The sequence below is a fragment of the Neltuma alba genome, unplaced genomic scaffold (genome assembly GCF_004799145.2).
Source record: "Neltuma alba isolate B1F8T4 unplaced genomic scaffold, ASM479914v2 tig00003082_pilon, whole genome shotgun sequence".
Classification (NCBI taxonomy): Eukaryota; Viridiplantae; Streptophyta; class Magnoliopsida; order Fabales; family Fabaceae; genus Neltuma; species Neltuma alba.
Window position 1 is genome coordinate 574,628 of NW_021633133.1, and position 23,907 is coordinate 598,534.

Sequence of the window (23,907 nt, forward strand, 5' to 3'; positions counted from 1 at the left end):
GTCGTCCAAACTTATTCTCTCCAGGTTCTCCTTAACCTTGCTCCATGTTGCCTTTATAGCCAACCATAAGTTAGAGTCTGGCCAAGCTCTATCAATCCCTGGGATAATATTGGTACCACAATTATATTTATCTCTGACCACCCATACCCACAAGGCATCTCTCGCTTGGTCAACTTCCATCCAACTTTCATCATCAGTGACTGATTATGGAGCCTTGCATGACGTAGACCAAGTCCACCATATTTCTTAGGTTTGCATACCTCATTCCAGACCATGAGAGGAATCTTCTTATGCTCATCAGTTCCACCCCATAAGAAGGATCTGTTGCATCGATCAATAGCCTCATATGACATAACAGGCAAAGGGCAAGTCTGCATAACATGACAAGGAATAGCAGAAGTCACCACCGAAATTAAAGTTGTACAATCGGTTGTAGAAAGGGAAGTCGCTCTCCACTTAGAGAGCCTCATTTTAACTTTATCTACTACCTCCTTAACAATTCAGTTGAAATCCTTTTGTGGTGAAGCAGAACCCCTAAGTATTTGCCCAAGTCATTCGTTTGGGTAAAGCCTAGGGTAGTACTGATCTCGCTACACCTATTGTGGTTAATATTCCTAGAAAAGAAGACCCAGGTCTTTGAGTCGTTAACTTTCAAGCCAAAAGCAACACAGAATCTATCAATACATCTGTGAATCACCCCCACTTATTGCAAAGAAGCTTCTACGAACAACATAACATCATCTGCAGAGAAAAGATGGGAGATAGGCAACCCTAACAGGGTGATTCTAATAGGTTTCCAGTCACCAACATTCACCTTTGCCTATATAAGGTGCACAAACTTCTCCATACAAATTACAAAGAGATAAGGAGAAATAGGGTCCCCTTGGCACACTTCTCTTTGCATTCGGACAACGCCAGCCTTGTCCCCATTCCAAAGCAACTGCATGTTTGCTGTAGAGATACACTCAGATATAACATTAATACAATGAGTGGAAATATTTAATTCAACAAGGCATTGCTTGAGAAAATTCCAATTCACCCGATCATACGCCTTTTCAAGGTCAATTTTAATAGCCAAATAGCCTCTCTTTTATGCTTCATGCCATGCATAGAATGGATCATTTCCTGAGCAACTATAATATTATCACTACTATGTCTCACAGGAATAAAGCTACATTGGTTTGGAGAGATCACAAGCAGCCAGATAGGCTTCGACTGATTCACAATCACCTTTGTCACTATCTTATAGATGACATTACACAAACTAATAGGTTGAAGATCTCTCAATGTCTCTGGTGGGTCTTTCTTTGGGATTAAAACAATAAGGGTCCCATTAATAGACTTGATCTCCTATGGGTTACGAAGAAGAAATTTAACAAAAGCAGTAACTAAGCTCTTTACCATACCCCATTGATTCTGATAGAAAAGAGGGTTAAAACCATCCGGGCTTGGCAATTTTAATGCACCCATACTAAATAGCACATCCCTGACCTTCTCCTCACTGACCTCCCTCCCATATTGGGCAAGAAATTGACCATCCACACTAGAAAAAGTGACCCCACAATCCAATTCTGGTCTAACACAAGAATTCTCAGCAAAGAGGTTCACAAAATAACTCGTGGCCATTTGTTTGATGACGTCAACTTTGTTAATCTAATTGCCTGCATCATCTTGGAGTGCTTCTATGCAATTGGCTTTCCTTCTAGAATTTGCACGCCAATGAAAGGCGCGAGCATTACGATCTCCAAAGACAGACCACTCTAATTGAGCTTTTTGAGCCCAAAGTAACAATTCTTGGAGGAGTATATCTTTAAGCTCTTTCCATAGAGCAAACTACAATCCCTCTAAGTAGTGATCACGACCTCTACGAGCTAGTATATTATTTATCCCATCCCGTCGTCTCAACAAATGTTTCTTCCTAGCTTCTGTATGCCCGAACACATTTTTATTCCACATAGAGCAAGCTTTGGCAAAATGAAGAATATTCTCAGGCCAACAGCCATCAAATTTCCAGTTAGCTTTAACGAACTCATCAAACTTAACATGCAAGACCCATGCCATGATAAAGCAGAAAGGCCACTGAGGACGACAACGAGGAGTCATCTGATCTAGGTGAAGGAGGAGAGGTTGATGGTCTAACTTATAGAAAGGGAGGTAGGAAATAGCTGCATGACGAAAGATGTCTATCCACTGTCCATTAGCTATAATATAGTCTAAATGAGCCTCTATTTGTCCTCTTTGCCACGTGAATCTAGGTCCCACAAACTCCAAGTCATGCATTCCAATGTCCTCAATCCATGTCACAAACTCCTTATCATGTGTAAGTTGGAACTGAGTAGTTGAATGTCTTTCTATGTCTAGTAAAGTAGCATTAAAATCACCCCCGATTGCCCAAGCGCCATCCATACTATGGCTTAACTGAGAGAGCTCAACCCATAGCCTCCTTCTAGCAGTACTATATGGGCTTGCGTATACAATAGTAAGCAACCACGTAATATTCAGGGAAATGGTAAGTTAAAGATGAATAAACTGAGCATGTCTTTCCAAAACACAGACCCGTTTGATATACGAGTCCCATAAGCACCAAATACCACCACTCTACCCCTCTGAGTCAACCACAGTAGACTGTTCAAACCCAAAATGTTGAATTCTTTTATCCATTTTAGCTTTGTCACATAATGTCTCAACAATAGCCAGAAAATCCAGTTTATGATACTTCTTCAAATCACGAATCAGAGCGGGGAAGCTCCGTGTGCCTGTGCCATGTACATTCCATATCATAAAATTTATAAGGAAATCATTAGAGAAGACTGGGGTGCTTAGTCCACCCCATGACTCTTATCTAAATCTTGCATATCTCCATATATAACAAAACCTCTTCCCCTTGGTTATGAGCTAGTCCCACTGTATGTCCTGTATCCAGCCTCAAAGATCCACTGCCATGCAAGCCAGTGTTCAATTTATCACGTTCCTCGATCTCACCATCACCTGGTTACATGGCCTCAAGGTTCATATTTTCATCCTGGGCTGTAAATCTAGAGGCATCATCCCGCAAGGCAAGAACAGATTGAAGAATTAGATAGGCTCCTTCCGACAGCCCAAACAGTCTTTTAAATTTAGCCTCTCTCTATTAGGAGGCTATTTTTCTTTCCTTCTGGGCCTCGTCTTGTTATCCAAGTTCCTTCTAGATCCAACCAGGACCCACTCAGTAGACTTTGGTATCCTATCCCTTGTGTGGTTTAAATTTGTCAAAGCACTAAAAGCCTTCCTATCATTTACCTTACGTGAAACTATTGACACTGACTCCCTCTTCTTATCCTCCTTCAACTTGATCCCCCCTTATTCTTCCCTGTATTTATTTCGAATCCCTTGATTTCTGTGCTGGATCCAAATCCCTTACTATCACTTTTAATAGGTCCACCGCTAAATCCAGGCGTAAAATCTGCAGTTTGCCATACAGGCTAGCCTCTACCGGAGCTGCACTGGTGGTCTCTTTTAGGGCCTTCTTCTCTGGCCTACCCTGCATATCTGTGTTATTACCCCCTCCCAAATTCGATCCTTGGTCAGTTGCTTCCTTCACTTGAGTCTCATCCCGCTTAGCCTCCTAACAAGTAGAAGGACGCTCCTCTTTCTGATGACCATACCTTCCACAATGAAAGCACACTTGGTGCATCCCTTCATACACGACTGGCTGATCTTCACCAAACACAAAGAACGTCAGTAGAAGCGGCTGCTAGAGATCAATTTCGACGCATAAACGTGTAAAGCCACCTTTATCATAAATAGAGGTTAACCTGTCAATCCCTAAGGTCTTGTCAATCATGTTTCCCATCCTCCTCAATGACTCCACATTATAAAACTCGATTGGTAAATTTGGTAGTCTTACCCATGCCGCTATTTTTCGCTATAAATCCGCTTTCCATGGATTAAAATTAGGTCTCCATTGTTGCACTATTAGGTAGTGATCATCGATCATCCAAGGACCTCCTGAAAAGTGTAGTCACGATCCTCTTTCATAGTGAAGGAGATAATAGAGTAGGCATTATTTAGTGGAATCATCTTCAAAGGGTCATTTGGACACCACATATGATGGATTCGATCCTTAATAATACAGTTAGGTATGTCTGCACCTAGAATCTTGATAATGAGGGAGTTCATCCACAGTCAACACCACTCAACATACTCATCTGCAGAAGCCCAAAAAATAGGAGTTTTACTTGCCGTAACCTGTTCATGTAGCCCCTCGCCTTCTAAATCCTTCGCCCCACATTTGGCCTCGTCACGGGAGTTCATTTTGTGAAAGTAAGCCTTCCACCCCTGTACTATATCTTCTTCTTCATCATGCTGCACGAGATATCCTCCTAGCCCAAGGGAAAGCAGCTTATCGTGATAGGATAAAGGAACAGGCTTTTTTCGCATTGGATCTCCATGACTCCCCGTAACACCCATTCTCTAAGCTACTCAAAACACCATATAAAACTAGTTTAATCTTAAGGTCTCAATAATAAAATTAGCACTCAAAGACTCAGCCTTTTAACCACCACATCAAATAAACATGAGCAATAAAACCCATAATATGATTCGAGAATAAATATGCAAGTCTATAGTCTCAAAGTCTAACATAACATAACCAGTGGAGAAAACTTGAAATAAAGTGCTAAAGTCTATCAATTCAAGGAATTAACAAAATAATGATTTAATATCTTAGGGTCATGGTAAATGGTAAATAATCAAATTAACTCAGCATGTACTTGAGAAGTGTAGGAGCCCCTAGCTCACTCCTCTAGTAACTTCCCTTACTCCCTATAAGAATTGTCACGTGGAAAATGTTAAATAATTGGGGTGAGCACAAACATCTCAATAACCCAGAGTTCAACCATGCAAATACAATCATTACCCAAACATTTTCATATTAGCTAGGCAAACAAATATTACAACAGCTTAAATAATTGTTAGCAAAATATATAACTAATCTAATAATATACCATGTTCACATACAATGGATGTTTCCTCTCTTATTGCTCCATCCAACCTTATTCTGCTGATTGGAACCATAGGCTTATACACATTCTAGCCCACACGCTAGACTGACTAAAGCTACTCTAGTACCTAGGATGTATCTGGCCAAAGATATAGAGCTCAATCCTGGACTATAGCTCCCCTCCTTAAAAGAACCAGGAGATGTCACTGTCACATGTTCCACCTCTACAAACCTGGCTAGGTAAGTATTAAGAAACAGGACCCTAAAAAGGCCAACCACTTTGCGGTAAGTGGAGGCAAACCATGTGGTCACAATTTGTCACATATATCAATATCATAAACTCCCAAGTCCAACCACCTATGCATGTTATGAATATGTAACAAATCTAATATATACAAGCATACTTGAAAGAAAATAAATTACCATAAATTTTCACAAAACAACCAAAACACATTCATACTTGCAAGAGAATTCAAATAACACATAAAATAATACTATTATATCCTTTCACTTTTTCAGTCTTATTTATTTGTACCAATTAAGTCGATAGAGTCAATACAAATTTAATCATGATAGATAAAGACTACAAACACATGGAAAAACCCCAAGTTACCTAGTTTCTTCTAGCTCTCCAACAATCACAATAATAATTCCAATCAAGAAGGCTCTCGAAGAGAGTCTACAAAGTCAACATAATAAAATATTAATTTATAATTTGAGACAAAAAAATTATGTCCTATACTTATTTTAATGTTACATGAAAGTTACTCTAAAACTTCAAAGTTATCCTAGAGCCCACAATCCATATTATTAATTTCTTCCCATTAACTTTTCATAAGTACCTATTAAAATTTTACATTTCATAATAACTTATATGAGATTCTTACTGTATGTAAAGTTCAAGAATATATATATATATAGCCTTTATCCCACTAACCATTCGTAAATTACTATGTACATATATTACCGAATGTCTTTTATATATATATACACACACACACATGCCTATATATGTATATAAATATACACACCTATTATTAGAAGGGAGGAGTATCGAACACGAAATAAAGGGTGATGATATAAAGAGGTGTATATATATTTATTCATATTTCCATCAAGCATATATATAAATATACACACACACATGGTCATACGAAGAGGGAAAAAAATCTGGAAAAAAAAATGCATGATACAAGGAAGAGGACAAGGGAGGAAAAAGAATCAATGAAGAAAGAAACGTTAAGTTTTAAAACAGTAGTCAATAGTGTCAAATCATTCTCATCCTTTTTACTATTAATGTATATGTGTGTATATTTATGAATAGTAGTTGTTAAATGTGAGAAATAAGAGAGAGACGAAAAAGGAAAAGAAAAGTAGGTACACACCTTAATAAATATATGTAAGCTTAGAAATGATGATAATAAGAAGGCCTACAATGGACTAAGGGGAAGGACGAAGGGAATGAGATAAAGAGGAATTATGAGAAAGGTAATAAAAAAAAAAAGAAACAAGAATGGAAAAATTTACCTTGAATCTATTTTGATTTATGAAGATGGAATGTTAAGAGTAGAAGAAGGAGTAACGCTTTCTAAAAAACTACAAGTCCACAGTAGTGAAAAAGCTAAAGAAGAAATTGAGTGGTGGCTAAAGGATAAAGAATGATTGGGTAAGAAGTAGCGTTAAGTTATTATATTTTTAAAATTAATAAATCTTCATTTAATTATTTATTTATTTATTTTATCTTATTGTTATTATTATTGAAATCTCATTAAACTTAAGCAATTAACCACTTGTATGAAATCTACCAAAATCAATCAAAAGTTTTGTTTTAAAAGTTAAACTCAAATCTTTTTTTTTATGTAATTATAAATATATATATTTTATTAGAATTTATATAACAGATTCAAAATTTGAATTCCAATCTATTTCATATTATTATTATTATGATCATTGTCATCCATCATCATTTTGTTTTTTCTACTTTTATTTTTAAATACCTATGCATTTATTTACAATTTTGTTTTGTTTTATTTGACTCTCTTTTAAATATCTCATTTTCTTAAATTTATTATTTTATATATATTTTTAATCAAAGATTTAATCCAAACCTTTTATAAATAACTATTTATAAACTCAAATAAAATTTGGGATGTTGCACTACCCTCCTTCGCCCCTAAGTTGTACCTCTCATCACCAGACAAACCAAAAGGAAACCCCTCGGTCCCTACATTCAGCCCTACCTTAGTACCCCCTTACCATCGCCACCCTCGCCATCCCCGTTGTTATCTCGGTCACGCCCGTCATCGGTCCCCAGTCCTCCACTTCTCCCTCCTCTCATTCCGTCACTCGCCATACTACCTTAAATATTTAAATATTTAATTTTATCCTAAATATAAAACATGATGGGAAAATAGTATTAAAAAAAAAAGACTGCTAAAATAAAACAATTACACACAGGGACTCATTCACAAAAATTATTGTCAAAACTCATATTGTTGTTGTTAAAACCCATACTAATGTTGTCATGGGTCCCAATTTATAATTGTTCTATTTTGATGGCTTTTCTTACCATTTTTCCAAGTATAAAATTTAATTTGACTTTTATATTTATTTATTTTGCTTTAAGTAGTACATTAAGAAATTAGTATAAAAAGATAATTCAAATACACATAAATAATAAAATATTTTTAAATAATCATCTATTTATTATAAATAATTAATTAGTTGTTGGCGAAAAAAATAATTAATTAATTAGTTATTATTAAGAATTTTAGGGTGTCATGTTCTTAACTTTTCAATGGTCATTCTAAACAAGTTTGAAGTGGGTCCGAACCCGATGCCTGGTCTCCTTCGTCCTTTATTTATATGTTTCCAAAAGCGGTGCCCGTCTTCAATGCTTTTAAAATCCGAAAACCCGAGCAAACAATAGAAGAAATGCAAAAGGGGAAAAAAGGGGGCGGGGGGTTGTGGATTTTAAGGGAAAAAAATTGGGGCAGAAATGCAATAACCTATTTGTTCGAATGGAATTGGCTAATCCTCTTTAGAACAATTATTCTTTACTTAACCTAATAATATTCAAAAATGAAGTTTAACTATAAATTATTATTTTTTAAGCTAAATAAATTATTTAATTACACTATATATTACATGATTTTTTTAAATACTTTTGTATATTGTTAGATTACATATCAATTTATAAATTAAGTAAATTAGTTTAAAAAAATAATAAATATAAATATTCTAAAGTGATTTATTTAAATATTTTAATTTTTTCAAATTAATCAACTAACTTTTATTGTACATACTAGATGTAATAGTTCTTCTCAATCTTTCATAACTCCTTACTAAAAATATTCGGAAAATGCTCTTAAAATCCAGTAGATTCATTTCTAATTCAAAGAGGACAAAAGTTAACGGGTTTTGAGATCAAGGAAAATGACATCAACGGCAACAGTGAGTAGTGACTGTTTCAAATCAAAATTTTTGTTAATTGCCGTAAATTTATATTCATATTCACATTATAACACTTGGTTTACAACTTAAAAATATTTTTTCATAATATTCTTAAATGAATCTTGTTATTTTCTTATCTATTATGCGTATTGTTTCTTCTACATATGTTTTCTCATTTATTTATAAAAATTTTGAAAAATAAATGGATAGGTTCTTTCTATTTGGGTTGGGTCATTTTGATTTATTTGGGCCAAGATCTTATTGGATCAAGCCCAACTAACCTATCTCATAAGCCGTGGGCCCATGGTCGTCCTGCCCAATTTTAGTAGCATGGATGGAGAATGTAGGATATTAAGGAATTTTTCAAAAACTCAACTGAAAATAAGTCCTTGTTTTTTCTAAACGGGTCCTTGAAAAATGAATTGGGTGGCTATCTCGTGACAGAGACCGTTGGGTTACAATTTGAAGGTTTTGATTTTTTCAGGTACAATCTAAACGGATTTTTATTTTTGCCCAATTTGGTGGGTCTTTTTTGGCAAATAATTGTTAAAAGGAAAAAAAGTCAAAATCCTCAAATTGTAACCCAACGGTCTCTGTCACGGGATAGCCACCCAATTCATTTTTGGAGGACCCGTTTAGATTGATGGCTAAAAATAATAATAATGATAATTGTTAAAAGAAAAAATTGCTAAAAAAAGAACCCATCAACCAAAAAATGAAGGGAAAATGACCCCAAAAAAAAGCTGAAAATTGTGAAATTCTAATTTCGACAGCTAACACTTCAAAATCCCAAAAGACGAAGTAGTACCTGATTTGGTACGTTATAAATATAGTTAAATGATTAAAATACTCTTATTTCAAAAAGTTTATTAATAAGTTGTCAACTGACAATGGCAAGTATTAAGTAGAAAATAAGAAAAAATATACTAGTAATAACAAGTTATTTATTTGCTAAAAAAATTCAAATTATTTATTAATAAGTTGTAAGCTGATAATGACAAATGTTGAATAGTAAATGAAAACAAATGTCTTGGCAATGACAAGTTTGAAATAAGAGCATTTTAGACATTTGACTATATTTGCAATATACCAAATCAGACACCACTTCCTTTTCTAAAATTTTGAAGTGTTAGCTGCCTAAATTAGAATTTTGCAATTTCTACTTTTTTGGTCTTCTTTTTTTTCCCCGAAAATGAAACTGGTATGGGTTACTCTACCTATTTTTAGAGATAAGAGATGTGGATCCATCAATCGGGCTAAGAGGTACCTTATGATTAATGGGCTAAAAGCCTCATCAATTGGGCCTATGAGAACTCTTTAATAGTATATAATTCAAATTAGTACATTACCGATAAGAGTGGGATTCAATTTAAAAAAAAAAAAACTAATTCCTCACAATATAACAACCTAAAATTTGAATCTTTTTTGACTAGTTGATCAACCACGCAGTTTTAATGTCTAGAAATGCTACTGTCACAGTGAGTATTGCTGTGGGGGATATGCATAACATGTGACATGTCAATGCCTTGAGTAAGTAGCTCCCAAGATCACAACAACACGAGAAGGATCAGGCGGCTTCTGTAAAAGCAGAGTCAAAAATGAATTTGTTCATGCAAGACCATAACTTCCACATAGTGAGTCCCCATACACGCGCGCTCGCGGGCCCACATATTGTGTATTATGCATATATATCCTCTTGTTAAAGACACTAAATGTGTAACTTTTTTCAGTGGGGATTTAAATATTGATTCGTCATGTTATAAGAAGTTAGTCCCTTTCACTGGATACAATTCATGTTAGTGCAACTTTGCATATTAAACTCCAATTGGAGTTGAACTTCCTTCCCTAGTTGTTTCTTGAAATTAAGGTTCATCCAATCCTTTGGGGAGGCTGCAAGGAAAGGCCTGTGAGAATTAGAATGAACAAGATGCATCCACAGCATTTCTTCCTACTAATTATCTCCTTATACTGTTAAATTTTTCAGATCGTAGCCTACAGATATATAATGAATAACATACTAGTTTTGAGTCTTAATATAAAAGTTAAATAACTAATTTGATAGTACTAAGAAGATTAATTAAATTAGTTATTTGTAATAAATAGATGTCATTTTTTTCAAAATATTCCCACCAATCATATGCATTAAAATTACTGTTTCATAAAAACTCATTAACACGTGCAATCATTGCATAAATTGTTACTTGACGGCAAAATGAATCAATATTAAAAACAGAGTAGATTGAGGTCTTATATTCAAAATCAAATTCAATCTCTAATATATTAAACATGGAAGTGGTGTGTGTATTCAATAATCAATAGTTTTCTTTCCTATTATTCCTTAAATAGTTACAGAGTGATCATGACGTAATACAAGTATAACTATGAAAGATTGCATAAATAAAGCTGTGAATAATTATTATTGATGCTAAAATATGAAACGAAATGACCCGCTTAATGCGTGTCAACCCACTAGAAATTGCAAAAAATAAGCATGCCCTTTTGTCAAAAGTTTCATCTTGGAGACCTTTTTTTCCAAGTTGTACTAGCTCTTGTCCTAATTATAAGAGCTAGTTAACTAATTTGATGAGATTAAAAAAGTAAGTTGAATTAGTTGTTTGTCCTAAATATGTGTTGTCTTTTCTAAAATATCCTTACTAATCAAGTATATTGATTAGAACTATCATTGTTAGAATGGCTACTTTGAAAAATATATATAAATATGAGAGACAAAGTGGATTGAAATCTTAGTATATTGATTAGAACTATCATTGTTAGAAGGGCTACTTTGAAAAATATGTATAAATATGAGAGACAAAGTGGATTGAGATCTTATATTTATTATCAAAATAAAAGTTAAACAGGGTCTTATATTAAGAACTGGAGGTAGTATTATATTAGATACTACTTCTAAAAGTTATTTTGACATTCAATTTGATGGTAAGTATAAGATCTCAATTTACTTTGTCTCTAATATTTATCTATTTTACCATCAAGTAATTAGTATAATTATTGCATATGTTAAGGAATTACTGTTAATAAATAATTTAAACACACATGATTAAAAAGAGTATTTTAAGAAACACAATACTCCTCCGGTTCTTAATATAAGACTCATTTGACTAATTTGATTAGATTAAAGAAGTTAGGTAAGTTAATTAATTATAAAAAATATGACACATTTTTTCTAAAATATCATAACCATTTTTCTTAATACCCCTCTCCCTCTTTTACTTGATTATGGTTGAGGGAGTATCTATAGGGGTAATTTAGAAAAAAAATTAATAAATATGAAAAATGAGTCTTATATTTGGAACCAAAACTAACTCGATAACTGGGTCTTATATTAAAAATTAGAAGAGTATCTATTTACTATAAATAACTAACTTCACTAATTTTGTTATTTTTTTTAAAATTAGTTAACTAAATAATAAAGCCTAATTTGTCGGTTAAAAGAGATGTGAAAAGAGCTAAAAGATAAAAATTGCAGCAAACCTTGACATTTTATCCTTTCATTTCAGTTGTCATTTCTTCCCGCCTTAACGATTGGATAAAAAGGTGGCCACCTGACTATTGTTCAGGGGTAACTTTCTTATGACGAAATCACAAGTAAATTTTTTAAAATTTTATGTTGTGTAAAGATAATTTTTTAAATTTTTAAAAAAATTCAATAAATTTTCTTCACTCTTATAGTCATGTAAATAATTCTCATACTCAAAATTTTATTTATTACTAATATGCACCCATTAAAGTTTAGAGAACTTAATGCACATATAATTTAAAGTTTGAGAGATTGTGTACCCACAAAAATATAATTTGAGGAACATATAATTGATGTTTTGGTACATACAGAATTGAAGGTTTAGTTAGACTTGTTATTAAGTTTTGAAAATTAAGAGATTATTTATACATGATTTAATGTTTATAAGAGTTTTATGTAATCTACCCAATTAATAATTATAAAGAAGCGCTTTAAAAAACCAAAATTTAAATTCCTCTTAGAATTACAAAAACAAATTGCTATTATTGTTGTTTAAAATTATAATGCACACCCTTTAAAGTATAATAAATATAAGATTTATATGGTTATTCTTTAAGAAATTAATTTTTAATTAATGTCATTGATAATTTAATTTTATTACATTCTAAAATATCCTTGGTGTATTGGCTAGAACTTCATTATTAGAAGATTGGCCGGATTGGAGTAAATATCAAACGGGGTGTTAATAAGTACTTTGTTGTTAATACCTTTTCTTAACTCGTAATTATTCGATTAGTAATAGTCAGAGCGGTATTATAGTAATCAACATCTGTTGATTAAAGCTGCATCTCATTTCACTTTTTTTTGTTCTTTCTTCCTCTACAACACTCTATCACATGCAGATTTTATTTTTATTTTTTTCCCAGTTCAGATCCTTCATATGACAAGAATACCATGATTAATAAATTCATGTGAAATTAAAGTTATGAAAGAAAGAAATCAGCAACACCTCCAAGAAACCTACACTTGAAAAGCCAAAAGTTACAAAATAATTAGCAAAATAATGAAGTATTTGAAATATTATAGAAATCAATTATTTATTCAAACCATCGCTCATAGGCTACAGCCTTTAAAATAAAATACATATATATAATTTTGCTAATATTATATATGTTTTTGTTCATAAATAATATTGTTTATATAATACTCTGAGAAATACCAGTGATAATTTACTTAATAATACATATTTATATATAGAGAGAAATTAAAAATCTTAAATTTTGATGTCTTACGCATCACCTTGGTTAATTTTCTACTTGTAATAATTCGAGTGGTGGTCAAAGGATATTTTTTTCTTGTAATCAACATATCTTCATTGAAAAGACATCACTTTTCACTTTCCCCGACTTGCACGTTGAGTCTCTTGAAGATCCTTTGTCTTCTTGCTTCCATTATTAAGTTGCTTTGATCTCTTTCTTATTCTACCACACTCTGCCATTTGCACTTTCTTTTGCTCTTCACATGCAGATATTTTCCTAGCGGCATCACCTCACATACAGATATATTGTTAATAACCAAAAAGTCATACTTAATAATTTCATTAAGTGTTTTTTCCAGCGTTTTTCTATGTTTTTCAAAGAGTATCATCCTCACCAACGACTCTAACAATCTTTTTGGTACACGTCATAAAATCATGTCAAACGATTCATTTCTGCACCCTAGTCAATTTCCTACCCGTTCTGCTCCTTGAACAGACTGGCGCTAATATAAAGCTCCAGAAGCCTCTCTGTTTTCTTCCGCTTATATATTCATGAAGGATATGATATTTTCTTGTATAATTATAGATTTATCTCAACACCCTCATTTTTAGTACTCTTTTAATTCTTAATATAAGATCTAATTAACTATTTTATACAAATTAAAAATATTAGCTAAATTAGTTAATATGATATGTTTTTTCTAAAACACTCTAATTATCTTTCTTAATTTCCTTCCTTCCTCTTTTACTTAATTGTTATAGAAAAAATATCAATAAGGTTAATTTGAAAAAAAATTGATAAACATATAAAATAGGCCTTATATATAGAATCAACATCAACTCATCACTAATTAGGTCTTATATTGAAGACCAAAGGATTATCTTAGCTTTGTACTCTTGTTTCTTTTAAGCTCAACATTTACTACCTTATAATGTTACTAGTATTATAACAGTTTGATAAAACAATCACTACCATATATGTTCATTTGCTGGATTTTTTTCATACCAATCAGAATAAATCCAATAAATATCTAGTTGATGTTCGAGATGAGCCGTAACATCCATATTTTGTTTCTTATAATTTTTATAGATATATTGGGCATTAAGATGTTCTCTCACACACACATATAGATGTCTCGTCTCAAAGTGAAACTGACGTAATAAAAAAATATTTGCCCCTCTAAGTTCAGCGAGGGATAAAAGTTTACTTTAGTTTTTAATTTTGTATAAGGTTCTATTTTGCCTCTTTAATTTTATAAAGTGTGTTTTTTACTTTGTATAGGTACGTAATTAACAAACGGAAATTTTATTTGCTAATAAAACATTTTCCAATACTACCATATTACGATTAGTTTTTGAAATAACAATAATTGTTAAACAAATTATCATTTGAAACCAACAGTATGAAAGTTATGTTTGGATGGAGGGAAAAGTATGAAGAAAGAGGAAATATTAGGAACAAAAGTGTCAAAAATAGTTTTAAAAAAATTTACTCCCTTCAGTTAAAATATAACTATCAAATAAGTAATTCACATAATTAAAAAAGTTAGTTAAAATTGGTTAAAGACAATAAATATGTAAAATAATGCAACTCATTTTTCTAAAACAGAGAATGAGTTAAAAAAAAAAAAAGATGAGAGAGACATATAATTAATGAAGATTAAAAATAAAAAAAATGTATTAGATGATCGAACAAATCCAAATTGATGTTTATATATATAAAAAAAAAAAAAAAGCAAATCCCCTCCAAAGATTTGATCTTTATATTTTGAGCCAGAAGAAGAAGAATTTTTTTTAGGGTTTTCTCTCATAGTATCCTTTCCTTCCTATTATCCGATGTCCAAACACTGGGTAAGATTAAAGAACCTTTGACCTGAGGGTAAGATTAAAGAACTGAAAAGATGTTTTTTGAAATTAAAAGTAGGCCAAACTGAAACCGTGGCCATTCATACCCGATAATGAGTTATTTTTTTCTCAAGTACAAAGAGATAAGTTAAACAGTTTTAACAGGACAAATTCACAACATCAATAAATAAAACAAAGCCTGATGCCATTAGGCCATTGGATTATTGACATATTCATAATGAGTTCCATTTTCACAAACAAGTTAATCCTAAGAATTTTTGATTGATGTTATGCTAAGGGAATCGTTTTGTCTTGAGGTTGTTATTTAACGAGAGGTGTTTTATTATTCCAGAGCTTTGCTTTTCGTATTTTCGTGGTCATCATATTAACTACTTTCTCTGTCTATCGTTTTGCAAAGACATTGAAAGATTACGATGTTTTTCAATGAGATCAAGGTGAATTGGAAAATCTAAAGAACAAGCTATTTTTCACGTTATTAGTCTTCTTTTTTTTTGCCAACTTTATTAGTCATTACTATTTACTATCATATATATATAATTTGTCAATAATAAAAAAAAAACATTAAGCCTGAGCACCTTCAAGCGTGTGAAAAATCCAAGCAAATTATAAAATATGTGATGCTTATGAGCTAGTTCATTAAATCCACAATTAGTGAGTTGATTTAAAACTTCACCTCGAAAAAAAACTCTCTCCATGTAAACTCAAACACATTCTATGTAAACTCAAACACATTCTACTCATTTAACTTAAGCTAACCCATATGTTAGATGGAATAGCGGTTTATGTATCCGTTATAACCTTTTTTTTGGGGGGCGGGGGACATCAAATTGTATACTCGCAAGTTCATAAATATAGAGACCAGTTAATAAGTGATGAATCAGGCAAATTGGTTTAGAGAAAAAGTGAAAAACAATGAATATAAATACTTTAAAATAAATTTATTTAGTTTTATTAATCTCTTTAAATTAATCAATAAAACCTTATATTAAAGACCGAAAGTAGTATAAGAAAAAACAGAAATATGTGAAGGTAATCATGTCACATTTATTAGTATTAAGTAGTTTATTTAACTTCTTTTAACTCAATCAAATTAATTAAATAGGAGTAGTTGTTATATTAAGCACACATAGAGAGTAAGAATTACCTCTTATCATTAATCCATAAGAAGAGCCCCTTTAAATGCATAATTGGGAGGGCATATCCCAAGAATATACTCCTATGATTCCATTGGTTCTCTCTTGGATCGCCAGGAGCGGTCAATTGAGGCGAAGCCTAATTTGACTTTGACTCAATACTATACCAAATCAATTTCTTACTGAAAATTTGGAACACCAAAAAATTTCATTTCAATACATATGTAAATTATGATTGATAACTAAAATCTATATTACGTGATTAATTATGAAAATGCGAATTCAACTGAGAGTAGGGAGTAATAAATATGAAAGATTGCATAAATCATAATGTAAATAATGCTGTGACTAATTATTATTGACCTGTTTATTGCACGTCAACCCACTAGAAATTGGGACAAATAACACGCCCTTTTATCAAATTTTTCACCTTGGACTATTTTTTTTGTGGTTATTTTCTTATATTAAATACTACACCCTATACTTAATATAAAAGCTAATTGGATACTTAATTTAGTTTTAAATATAAGATCCTAATCTACTTTGTCTCTAATGATTATTTATTCTGTTCTTAAGTAATTCGTATAATAGTTATATGGGTTAAGAAGTTATTAATAAATATTTTAAGTACATATTATTAATAATTAATAAAAATATTTTAAAAAAATTAATATCTATTTATTATAAATAACTAACTTTCAATTTTTTATTTTTTTAAAAATTAATTAACTAAATTTTATATTAAAAACAGTGTGTACAGCGTAAAGCCTAAATTGTCGGTTAAAAGAGATGCGTAAAGAGCTAAATGATAAAAGATAAAAATTGCAGCAAACCTTGACATTTTACCCTTTCATTTCAGATGTCATTTCTTCCTGCCTCAACGATTAGATAAAAAGTGGCCGCCGGTTGAAAAAATCAAAGAAACAGAGTGGCCGCCTGACTATTGTTCAGGTGTGACTTTCTTATAACGAAACAGAAATCATAAGTAAAAATTTTTAAAATTTTATGTTATATAAAAATATTTTTTAAATAATTCTCATACCCATAATTTTATTTATTACTTATATGTACACATATTAAAGTTTAAGGAACTTAATGCATATAATTTAAAGCTTGAGAGATTGTATACACACAAAAATATAGTTTAAGGAATATATAATTGATGTTTTGGTACCGACAGAATTGAGAGTTTAGTTGGACTTGTTATTAGGTTTTGAAAATTAAGGGATTATTTATACATGATTTAATGTTTCTAAGAGTTTTATGTAATTTAGCTAATTAATAATTATAAAGAAGCACTTAAAAAAACCAAAATTTAAATTTCTTTTAGAATTACAAAAACAAATTACTATTAGTGTTGGTTAAAATTATATTGCACACACCTTAAAGTATAATAAATATGATATTTATATGGTTATTCTTTAAGAAATTAATTTTTAATTAATATCATTGATAATTTAATTTTATTATAATGTTAAGTACTTTGTTAATACCTTTTCTTAACTCATAATTATTCGATTAGTAATAGTCAAAGCGATATTTTAGTAATCAACATCTGTTGATTAAAGCTGCATCTCATTTCACTTTTTTTGTTCTTTCTTCCTCTACAACACTCTATCACATTCAGATTTTTATTTTTATTTTTTTCCCAGTTCAGATCCTTCATATGACAAGAATACCATGATTAATAAATTCATGTGAAATTAAATTTATGAAAGAAAGAAATTAGCAGCACCTCCATGGAACCTACACTTGAAAAGCTAAAAGTTACAAAATAATTAGCAAAATAATGAAGTATTTGAAATATTATAGAAATCAATTATTTATTCAAACCACCACTCACAGGCCACAGCCTTTAAAATAAAATACATACATATATAATTTTGCTAATATTAGATATGTTTTTGTTCATAAATAATACTCCTCCGGTTTTAAATATAAGACCTTTATACATATTAGTATAAGAGTCTTATATTTAGGATCGAAAACGTATTGTTTATATAATGCTCTAAGAAATACCAGCAATAACTTACTTAATAATATACTCCTCTAGTCCTAAATATAAGATTTCTTTTGTAGTGTAGTGTACACTACACTATACTACAAAAGGGATCTTATATTTAGAACAGGAGGAGAAAGTATATAGATATTAAAAATCTTAAATTTTGAGGTCTTACGCATCATCTTGGTTAATTTTCTACTTGTATAATAATTCAATTGGTGGTCAAAGGATATTTTTTTCTTGTAATCAACATATCTTCATCGAAGGGACATCACTTTTCACTTTCCCCTACTTGCACGCTGAGTCTCTTGAAGATACTTTTTCTTTCTTGTTTCCATTATTAAGTTGCTTTGATCTCTTTCTTATTGTACCACTATCTGCCATATGCACTTTCTTTTGCCCCTCACATGCAGATATTTTTCCTATCATAAGAAATAACAAGTACAAATGTGATTTTTTTTCCATACTAGCATCAATAGCCTTATCACCTAATAAGCGATGAGATCAGGCACCGTCAGAGTCATTCTTGTTCATCAATAACCAAATTTCCAGCACTCTCTTTATTCTCCACGTAACACCTAATTAATTAATTTAAATGAATTAAATATATTTGTTGAATTAGTTAATATGATATATTTATTTAAAACACTTTAAACATTTTCCTTAATTCATTCCTTCTTCTATTTGATTATTGTTAAGAAACTATCAATATGGTTTGTTTGAGAAAAATTTAATAACATATAAATAAATCTAACATATAAGATTAATATCAACTTGTTAATTATGTTGTACGTTAAGGAGTGAAAGGGGATATTGTTAATAACCAAAAGGTCATACTTAATAATCTGATTAAGTGTTTTTTTCAAGCCTTTTTCTATGTTTTTCAAAGGGTATCATCCTCACCAGCGACTCCAACGCAATCATTTCAAACGATTCATCTTTGCACCCTATTCACTTTCCCACCCCTTCGGCTCCTTGAACAGACCGGCGCTTCTATAAAGGTCCATGAGCCTTTTCTGTTTTCATAACGGATATGATCTTTTTTGGTATAATTATAGATATAGATATAGATTTATCTCAACACTCTCATTTTTATTATTCTTCTTATCCTTAATATAAGATTTAATTAATTATTTTAAGTAGATTAAGAATATTAGTTAAATTAGTTAATATGATAAGTTTTTTCTAAAACACCCTAAGGCTCCATTTGATACGAAGCATTGAAAACTAAGGATGGGGATTAGGATTCAGATTAAGAAAATTTATCAAAAAAGTGTTTAGCGTAAGAGATTACTCGTTAAATGGGATTACCCAAACCCATAGATGTGGGACTGTGAAATACCATGAGGAGATGAGGTATTCCCTAATCCCACATCTAGAGGTTTGACTAGTCCCATATAACAAAAAATCTCTCATGCTAAATACTATTTTAATGATTTTTTTCAACTACAATCATCTCTCATTTTTATCTTTATCTCTCATTTTTAACATTTCGTACCAAACGGAACCTAGTATCTTTTTTTTATTCCCTCCTTCATCTTCTACTTAATTATTGTTGAGAGAATATTTAATTTAGCAAAAAAAATTGATAAATATGTAAAATAAGTCTTGTATATAAGACTAACATTAACTCATCAATTAGTTTTATATTAGGGAGCGGAGGACTATCTAGCTTTGTGCTCTTGTTTATTTTAAGCTCGACATTTGCTCCCTTATAATGTTACTAGTATTATAACAATTTGATAAAACAATCACTACCATATACGTTTCTGGTCCTAAATATAAGATCATTTTTATAGTATAAATTATACTACAAAAGAGACTTTATATTTAATAGCGAAGGAATATGATCATTTGCTGGATTTTTTTTTTATACCAATCAGAATAAATCCAATAAATATCCAATTGAGGTTGGATATGAGCTGTAACTAGGGGTGAAAATAGACTAGGCTAGGCTTTAGCTAAATAGGCCTGTGCCTGCATCAGAGATCTAATGCCTGGGCCTGAGCCTGGGCCTGCATGTAGGCTTTTTTTTTTAAGCTCGAGCTTGAGCCTTTAAAAAGCCTGAAAGCCTTTTTAAAAGCCTACTTAAAATTTAGGTATTTAAATAGGCTGAAAAGCACATGCCTCCAAATTCATGTATAACTCTTCAAACTTATTTTAAAGCCTATGTTATGTCTTAAAAGCTTAGGATCTATTCTCACATATAATATAATATAATAAGAGTTTGGTAAGGAAAAAAAATGCTTGGTGACAACAATTATTCCAGCAAATATGAATAAGAAAAACCAATTATATGTTGACTAAGGAGATATATTTTCTAAAATCAACCAAACCCAACAAGTGGCATGTAATCAAAACTAGATTTTACCTCTTGCTTTTCTAGCAGTATTATAATATTTCATTTGGGCATCACTAAAACAAACTTGCTACGATTATTATGCTTTAGTGAACAATGTAAATCAGGAGAGAGGGAGTGAGCTAACATAGTCATCTTGACTAATCAAAGAAAAAAAATATAGAGGTGAAAGATCGATTGATGAAAGGGTTATGTTTGTGTGTGAATGATGGGATGTGAGACTTAGAATTATGGCTAAGTTAGTAATTTTATAAATAATTTATAAAATTAATCTAGTATATAATAGTGTAAATAAATAAAAAAAAAAAAAGCTAAATAGACTAAACCTATAGGCTTGTAGGCTAGGCCTTATAAAAATATGCCTGGCCTGTTTACCTAAATAGGCCTTGCAATAGGTCTAAGCCTGAGCCTAGCCTATTTACTAAATAGGTTAAATTAGGCTTAAAGTAGGTTAGACTGTAGGCTCCCGATAAGGGCCTAGTCTGCTTCCACCCCTAACTATAACATCCATATTTTGTTTCTTATAATTTTTATAGATATATTGGTAATTAATACGCTCTCTCACACCCACATATAGATGTCTCGTTCAAAATGAAACTAACGTGATAAAAAATATTTATCACAAATTAATCAATTACTTTTCAAAAAAAATTAGATTATCATATTACGTTTTTTTTGCCTGAGATTATCATATTACTTAAATAATGGGCAAAACCAACAACGTATAGTTGTGTTGTCATTATCGGTGTTATTAAAACCACCAGTTTAATGCCAACCGATTTCATAATAAACTAACCAAGTGGTGATTGAGATTAAAGATTTGAAACTCTTGTATAATAATTGATGTGTAATTGGTATTTTATTATCAGAAAAAGGATACTTAGAGCTCAAATCTTCTATCGTATTTTCCCTACATTCTCTCTGCATAAGCCATAATCAGAGACACCCTGTTTTTCTAAAAATATTATAGAATATTATTTGTTAGAACATTAAAAAAAAGGCTAATGACTTGTAATAAAAATATTATTTGAACAAAATTAATGTTAAAATTTTACATGCTAACGAAACATTTTCCAAACCTAACATGAAATAAAAATAATTGTTAAACAAATTATCATTTGAAGCCAACAGTATGAAAGCTATGTTTGGATGGAGGAAAAAGTATGGAAAACAAAGAAATACTACGGAGAAAAACTTCAAAAATAGTAAAAACAAAAAAAAAATTACTCCTTTCAGTTTAAAATATAACTTTCAAATAACTAATTCATATAATTAAAAAAATTTAGTTAAAATTGGTTAAAAATAATAAATATGTAAAATAATGTAACTTATTTTTCTAAAACACTCTTATTTATGAAAAGGCTAAATAGGAGAGAGAACAAGTGGGGAAAAAGATGAGAGAGTTAAAAAAAAGAAGAGATGAAAGAGACATATAATTAAGGGACAATTCCAATAAAATCTGGCTAAAATACTTAAATTCAAATAAAGGCTTATACTTTTAATAATTTCCTAATTAGGCTATGAGTCCTCATTAGAAATTTCTGAATGTTGTTAAATAACTATAGTGCCCCTCATTAATAAAAAAAATTGATTATTTTACCCTTTCAAATTGTCCCTCATCTCTTATGATTATTTTTTTAGACTAAAAAACATATACCTAATTTTACAGTATTTAGAATTTGTATATATAAACAAAACCTTCAAAAGTATTCTAATAAAACATTTTAAATTACAACATAAATAGCGTTGAAATAAATATTTTTTATTTTCTATTGGTAAATATAATAAATATTTAAAATATCTTAATTACGAGAAATATTTAATACTAAGTTATTATAAATAACCTTTTTCGGTTGGAATCACTTATGTAAATAAAACTAACGAAATTATGAGAACAAAATTTTAAATATTTCTTGTAATTAAGATATTTTAAAATCTTAAAATAAATATAGGGAAAATTAGTAAAAACTTTGAGCTTGAAATTTTAATTAGTGAGAAGGACCTGATTTGTGCAAGTGCAAGTATGATCCGCGAGTGCAACATATCATCCGCTGAGTGCAATTGTACACAGCAGATGATATGTTACACTCACAGATCATACTTGCGCTTGCACAATTTCAGGTCCTTCTTATCAATTCAAATTTCAAATAGAGATTTTTTTACCAATTTTCTCATAAATATTTATCAACAAAAATAAAAAAAACTTTATTTCCAGGTTATTTATATTGTAATTTAAAATATTTTATTAGAATATTTTTGAAGCTTTTAGTGATACACACAAATTTTAAACACTATAAAAACAATTGTGTTTTTTACTCCTATAAAATAATCATAAGAGATAAGAGATTACTTGGATGGGAAAATAATTAATTTTTATTTTTAATTAAAAGGAGGCATTTTAGTATTTGACAACATTCAAAAATCCTAAATTAGGTCTTATGGCCTCATTAGGAATTTGTTAAAAGTGTAAGCCTTAATTTGGATTTAAGTATTTCAGTCAAATTTTTTTCAGATTCTCCCTATAATTAATCAGGGGCTAAAATGGAAAAAAAATCTATTAAATAATCAAACAAATCCGATGTAATATTTATATTAAAAAGAAAACAAATCCCTTTAAAAAATTTGATGCTTATATTTTGAGTCCGAAGAAGTACTATTTTTTAGAGTTTCCCTCAAAGTATCCTTTCGTTCCTAACATCTATTCCCCATCCATACACTGCGTAAGATTCAAGAACCTTTGATCTGAGGGTAAGATTAAAGAACTGAAAGATGTTTTTTGAAATTAAAAGTAGGCCAAACTGAAACCGTGGCCATTCATACCCGATAATGAGTTTTTTTTTCTTATGTACAAAAAGATAAGTTGAACAGCTTTAACAGGACAAGGTCATAACATGAACAAGTAAAACAAAGCTTGATGCCATTAGGCCATTGGATTATTGGCATACTCATAATGAGTTCCATTTTCACAAACAAGTTAATCCAAAGAATATTTTTGATTGATGTTATGTTAAGGGAATCGTTTTGTCTTGAGGTTGTTATTTAACGAGAGGCGTTTTACTATTCCAGAGCTTTGCTTTTCGTATTTTCGTGGTCATCATATTAACTACTTTCTCATTCCATCGTTTTGCGAAGACATTGAAAGATTACGATGTTTTTCAATGAGATCAAGGTAAATTGGAAAATCTAAAGAACAAGCTACTTTCACATTATTAGTCTTTTTTTGCCAACTTTATTAATCATTACTATTTACTATCATATATACATATGTATAATTTGTCAATAATAAAAAATATTAAGCCTGAGCACCTTCAAGCGTGTGAAAAATCCAAGCTAATTATAAAATATGTGAAGCTTATGAGCTAGTTCATTAAATCCAC